Genomic DNA, 6,860 nt, shown 5'->3' on the forward strand with positions numbered 1-6,860 from the left:
AACTACAACGCGAAAAATTCATATACTACGCATACATCACAGTTGGGGGGCATGATCTTTCTCATACATTGGCCCTCATCTGTGGAACACTCTCCCACTAAACATCCGTCTGGAAACTTCGTACTCTCATTTAAGACTTTAGTTAAATCGCATTTGTTTAATTGTAGTTTTGCTTAATTTAATGTAATTGATTTGGAAACGGACTGGGTTTTCAGGGTTGCACTGTCAGCTGTTCATGTGTACACGTACAACATTTTGTGTAGAATTATACAGGCTCTCAAACGCCGAGAGTATAATGATAGATACGGCGCATTGTAAATACACTTTATTATTATTATCATTATCATTACTACTACTACTACTACTATTATTATTATTATCATTGTTATTATCATTATTGTTATTATTATTATTGTTATGTTATCATTATCTTTATCATTATCATTATTTTGAAAAATAAAGGCCATATAGTATTTTAGAATCACATGAAATTCTCATCATTATCTACTTACAGGTTGTGGTCTCCCATAAATGCATAAGAAGCTGCTAGCATCATAACACACTCCAATAGGCTGTAACGTGAGGCAAATATAATCAAGATGATTTCAGAAAAATATAAATTGTGCATATATCATAAATCATATAGCTTTCTTTACAAAGAATAATATCTAATAGTTACGTTTGAGCTCCACACCATATTGAAATCTGCCTTGTTTTGAGGTAATCAAAAAAATTCAATGAAAATTTAAAGTTTACAGAAACATCGGTGGCAAGATATTTGATCAGCTCATACCGTGCAGATTATGGATAATTTCATTTTGCGGCAAAATTAATTACACTCAGTGCATACCACACCCCTCCCTACAAATACAATGGATACAAGCACACAGACACACACACAGACACACACACTCATACAAACAATTTACATAAACTGCGCACTGAAATGAATTGAAATGCGATATTCCTTACTATTCTCGTATTATTATCACAGTCAAAATTACTGTTATTATGATAAGCCTTGTGAAAAATCCCTCCTGTTTGACTGTGAGTTTCCCGTATGATGACTCTAGATACATTCATTCAGGGCGACAGTTTAAGGTGAAATTAAAATCAACGTTCTTTCTGATTCGAGAACCTACCTATGCTGACTGCTTAGGGCATTGCCCCAAAGAATACACATGTTTTATTCTCCCCTCAGACTACAATTATAATAAATTCTAAGGCGTCATATCCATTGCATGTTGCAATTACTCTGTTAAATACACTAATACGAAGTGTTCTGTTTCGGAGGGACGGACCCTTAAAGTAATTTACCGTTGGATTTGCGAACCATCTCTTGTTTCAGAATACTGAATCATCATTTCATTTTTGATCAACATTGATCAATAACCCCCAGCATCACCATTATCACTACCCAGTGTCTTTCCGGACAATTGAGACTATTACGGAATAACATAAGATTTAAAAAGAGAAAGAGGGAGAGAGAGAAAAGAAAAGAAAAACAATGGTTAACAAAAAGAAAACAAAAAACAGGGTTTAACTAAGCTCAAGATGCTCCATAAAGATATCCATGGTATGTAATCTATGCTTACATCATTACTAATCGTTGTCGAATCACGCACAGAGCCAAAACGCGTTCATGGGATCCTTTTGATGGTCCATTTAAACTGACGAGACAGCAATACAAAATGTCAAATTCTGTAAATATGTGTTTCTTACCACTTTGCTCATGACACTGTCGTGGTAAGAGTGGTAGATTATGGTTCCATTGCCACCAAAAAACACCCCAGGGGGATCTCCAACATCCAGCTTTAGTACACGAAAGTCACTTCCCTCCTCCAGTTTGGTGACTTTGGTCACTGGTAATAACAAAGATGATGGACTTATCTTATTATTGTCAAATTCTTTCACCAGACTTATGTCAGCGAAAAAAATCTTCACTAAAGATACTTTGCAGAATAACATATAAAATCTCTCATAAAGTATGCTACTTATATTGGTCTGCATTTGCTTTTGTAATGATGATACTTCGGCCTGAACAGCAAAGCTGCATGAGAAACAAGGTATTTGATGAGGCCTGAATGCTAAATTAGCTAATCACTAAAATTCTGTTTTATATAGAAATTTAGACATTCAGAAAAAAAAAACGGAAGAAGGGGATTTAGGGTGCGCATTAAAGTTATTCATTATCAACTGTTTGAAAGGAATAAATGAAAAGCTATTTAACCTGTGACATAATCAGTCGAGAGTTAGAAATGTGGGATGTATCGAGATCTGATACACCAACTGTTAAATCGAACATGGTTAATGGATCATAGAGGTGATGGGGACAATAATACGATTTTTTTTCTTTGTTAACGTGATGGTATTATGCCAATATGTTATGCTTAATTGCATGGCTGAAGTTAATCTATCTATAGAGCACAGCAAAGTTATAGTTGACCACGAAAGACAAACAAATCTCAGCTGAAATCCCCATGCAGTACTTATGTACTGTAATGACAAAAGTAGACAATTAAATCATTGGCTTAAATAAAGGAACAGCAACACCTGAAAGTGTTTTGGAAGCAGTGCTTTAAAAATCGCCATGTATTTTCTAATTTGTAGCCCGGGAGCTTTAAGCAGTATACCAACAACTAAACATATTGAAATCTCGTTCATTACTGGCAAAGAATTGAGGGTATGACTCTCTTGTGTTGCTCAGGAACAATCCAATTACTTACAGAATGTTGCTCCATTTGAATAGTGAATGGTGAGAGCAACCCCATAAATAGAATAGAGAAGCGCACACAGACTTGACTTCATGCTGTTCTTGGAACTTGATCTGAAAACAAACGTAATAATGCACGGGAATGATGTTCTGATTATTATGACAGAATACGTGGGTCTAAGACACAATCCGGATTCACCTGTAGAACATAGAAAAAGAAGTGATGTCCGGAGACGAGAAAGAAAATGTATTACCTTTAAAAAAAACCTCCGCATTCTGTAATAACATCCCGTATCTTTAGGATGGTTTGTGCATCGTGGAGGAACTCAGAGAATCTTAAAGGTCCTGTTTACCTTTGGGAGCAGCGATTGTGAAAATATTAAAGTTATCGCATTTTATGCACATGTGTAGGTTATTTGTATCACAAAACATGCTTTCATATGAAATTTTTGCAGTAAAGCCTAAAATATAAGGAGATATCACTATTTTTCTCAACAAACCATAACTTTAGACGGCTTAGTCTGGAAACATTTTTATCATTACTATTGTTCACATTTCGTATATTTACCAATACTTAACATCGATTATACTGATTCAAATTTTTACATTGGTTGTTTCTATCTCTAATTCACATTTTAGATCTATTCTAAAGCACTAATGCTGGGTTTTTGTTTCATCTGCAAATGGTAAATTTTGCCTTTAAACGATGGAAATGCATGTTGACTTGTGTTGATTTATTATTATTTGACATGACGCGTCATCAATGTGAAGAGTGTTTGGAAAAGGGAGAGGTCGAATGAGAGCCCAGCTGTTTAGAGTGTATGAAGTGTGACAGTATTCCCCCTATCCCGAGATCTATCAAGGTGATATATTTTAATAGGTCCTATTTTTAAAGAAAAGTGCGTTCTTGTCTATGTTACCTCCTACCCTCGAACATGGCTAAATAGATATGCGTACAGTCATGATTACAACAGTATATGACCCACCTATATTACAGGCTTGTAGTGTCATTCTGTGATTTTTCTTACATAATGGCAGCAGTTACATAAAATATATATATACAATTTCAATGTGAACACTTCCAGGACATTATGTTACCAATAATTTCTTGGACCGGATAATGTTGACCTATCCTATATTCTTCCCTCAAAGGATCAAACGGATGATGGATTGCTGACACAACACATAAAATCATTTAGCTGGATTTGTCATATTCCAACATAAAAACAATTTCTGCAAAAATAAATCTCACATGGGATCTTGTGAACAGGCGTAGAGTGTTCTTGTGTATTATATACAGTGCGTATGAAAAAAAGGGTAATCCAACTTTCAGGCGTTATTCTTCAAAAACAAGCAAATTTATGGAGTCATAGCCAGCATATAATGAAGGAGCAACTTTTTTCTTTCCATTGATACCAAATTTATTTGTCAGATCACACTCATTGATGAGAAAATTGTTCTTGAATAAGACAATGCAAAAATACACTTTTTCCAACTCCCAGATCTTGCACAAAGACACTCAAACCAGTTCATGATATCAACAGAGGAGGTGTTTTCACTACTAAGTAAATGCATAGCACCTGGAGTATGTGAGGCATCTGTAGAATTTGGCCCTTTTCATTTTACTGGCTGGTTGTTTTTTTCAGTCAAATGAATTACTCATTATAGATGCCTTACATGCCAGATTGATTGTTGTTACTAAAGTGACCAACATGACCACTCTGAAATGCAGATGTCATTTTTGTCAAAATGTCACATGTTTTCATGTTGGGAATGGGTGTATTAAAGCATATATGGACATGTGCTCTCATGCAAAAAAAAAAAAACACAAAATGGTTCAGCTTACAACTGAGCAGAGAGTTTTTGTTGTAACTATAAGTTCCATATGAGACTGGGAGTCTGCAACAAACTCGTGAGGCTTTCAGGGAACGCCTTCCCAATCGAGAACCACCATCGTTAAAGACAATCTGGGCAAATGTTAGAAAGTATGAAGAGCATGGTAGGATCCTACCAGCCTGATTGCAACAAGGAGAATTCTGGGAGAAAACGGACTGGAAGATCTGAACAGAACATTGAAGCAGTGAGGCAGCAGCTCCAGCAACATCCAAGGGGAACAATTTCGAGGAGAAATGGATATGGATTACCTTCGGCAACTTTCAATCGCATCGCAAGACTGGACTTGCATACATATATGCACCCTTACAGGATGCACATCAGACATCACGACTGACCATGATTTCCCCAGAAGACTTGATTTCTGCAGATGGTTCATTGCCCGCATGGACGGAAATGCAAATTTCTTGCGGAATCTTCTAATCGGTGTTGAGGCCGGCTTTGGAATGGATGGCAAAGTCAACTCACATAATGCCATTGAATATGCCCCTGCACGACACCCCCAGAGGGAAACTTCGACGTGAATATGAACAGGGCAAAATTGACTGTGTGGGTTGGTCTTTGTGGGAGTGGCCAGGTTATCGGACCCTTTTTCTTCCAAAGGAACGTGAATGGTAACATGTACCTTCATGTGTATGCTCAACGAAGACGTGGTACCGCAACTGGAGGAGCACTTTGAGCGACAAGCTCACGGCACATGCAGAAGACTTTGGTGGCTTCAGGATGGCGCATCAGCTCATCGTCTTGTTGCAGTCCGCAATCAAAAGAACTCTTTGGAGAAAGAGTTATCGCCCCAACCATTGAAACTGAATGGCCACCGAGATCACCAGACCTCACACCTTGTGATTTCTTCCTCTGGGGTCACCTAAAGAACAAGGTGTATAATGTGACTCCTCCTCGTAATCTCCAGGAACTGCAAAGATGCATTCGCGACGAAGATTACTGCCTTACGCAACAACCCGGATATGGTGCACGAGGAGATCCATTCAAGACATGGTCCGTCGCTGCGAGCTATGTGTTGAAAGGGCAGGTGGCCATGTGGAAGGCTATGGACCATAAAAGGTAAGAGGAAACCCTCAACACAAACCTGCAGTCGTGCAAACTGGCCGGTTTATTTGACCACTTTCATTGACATGTCTCATGCATTTCAGTGAGACACTGACTGTTCCCATTACGATAATGCCCAAACTTGGAAAAAGGGCAATTTGTCATTGTTGGCTTTGAAGTTCATGTCCTCAGTCATGCATGACATTTTTCAACATAATTAGGTTTCAATGGAAAGAGGAAGAGTTCCCCTTTCATCACAGCCACGATTGCGCTCTCCGTGTAGTCAATGATTATAAAATGGTAGGCCTCCAAAGTCGGATTACCTTTTTTTGATACGCACTGTATAAAGTTTCTTAGAGAAATCCATGTCGTTGTTATTCTGTAACTTGTTGTTTCACATTATATGAGCATACTATATAGTAAACACTTCATTTCCCTTTTAGAATATCTCTTACCATCGCCCTACACTTTTTTAAAGGTTAAATGACAGAATTTGTTATTTGATTATGTTTTAGTAAATCGCAAAATCTGCAGCGCTCAAGTCCTAACTTGAAGAAATTCTTTAAAAATGTAGAATGAGTAAGATGATATCCGGAATTACCACAGTGAGGCGAAAGATCATGCAACTTCCACGTATGAAATCAAAGTAAGCAGTCGAGCTTCATTTAAACTTCCTATGACACTTACCACGGTCTATAGATCAGATGCAACTGTTTCTTGATGAAATCGAAATCTTCTTCCTAAGATTTAGATCAGTCGTATAGAATTACTCTTTTTTAATGTCTGCCACGAGCAATTCCGCGTCAGTATTCATAGTGTGTGGTGAAATCACAGGGCCATCGCGGACGTATCGTTGAATCTTAGTTCTTTTGTGCTTCCCTGTCAAAAGAAAAAAAAAACTAAAAAGAGAAAGAAAGATCATGCTCCGTAGGCTTGATAACCACACGCACACACACGCAAATTACAGATTTGAGAGCGAAATGAGTTTAAAAGCTGTTTGCCATGAACAAACAACTTTTATGGCAAGATAAATATCATCTGAATTTTCAGGAAATTGGAGGGGAATTCCGTTTGTTTTATTTTCTCTTTCTCCGTCTCTTTGACTTGTATACCAAAGTACAATCAAGCTTTGACGCTGCAAATCTATAAATATTTGAGTGTAATGTGAGACCCTATAAAGAGTTAGAAAATGAAGCACTGTGGTTAA

General features: G+C 37.4%; 1 long non-coding RNA gene across 1 annotated transcript; it reads right to left on the reverse strand.

Annotated features, from left to right (window-relative positions):
• Nucleotides 1–1,775: 1,775 nt before the first annotated feature.
• Nucleotides 1,776–6,511, reverse strand: LOC139721579 (uncharacterized). Its single transcript, XR_011710237.1, has 3 exons — nt 6,341–6,511; nt 2,727–2,827; nt 1,776–1,862 (listed from the first exon to the last, which is right to left on the reverse strand). It is a non-coding gene; the product is annotated as an uncharacterized lncRNA (long non-coding RNA).
• Nucleotides 6,512–6,860: the final 349 nt, after the last annotated feature.

The sequence above is a fragment of the Diadema antillarum genome, unplaced genomic scaffold (genome assembly GCF_040938485.1).
Source record: "Diadema antillarum isolate AM-2024a unplaced genomic scaffold, OU_Dant_1.0 scf00000146, whole genome shotgun sequence".
Classification (NCBI taxonomy): Eukaryota; Metazoa; Echinodermata; class Echinoidea; order Diadematoida; family Diadematidae; genus Diadema; species Diadema antillarum.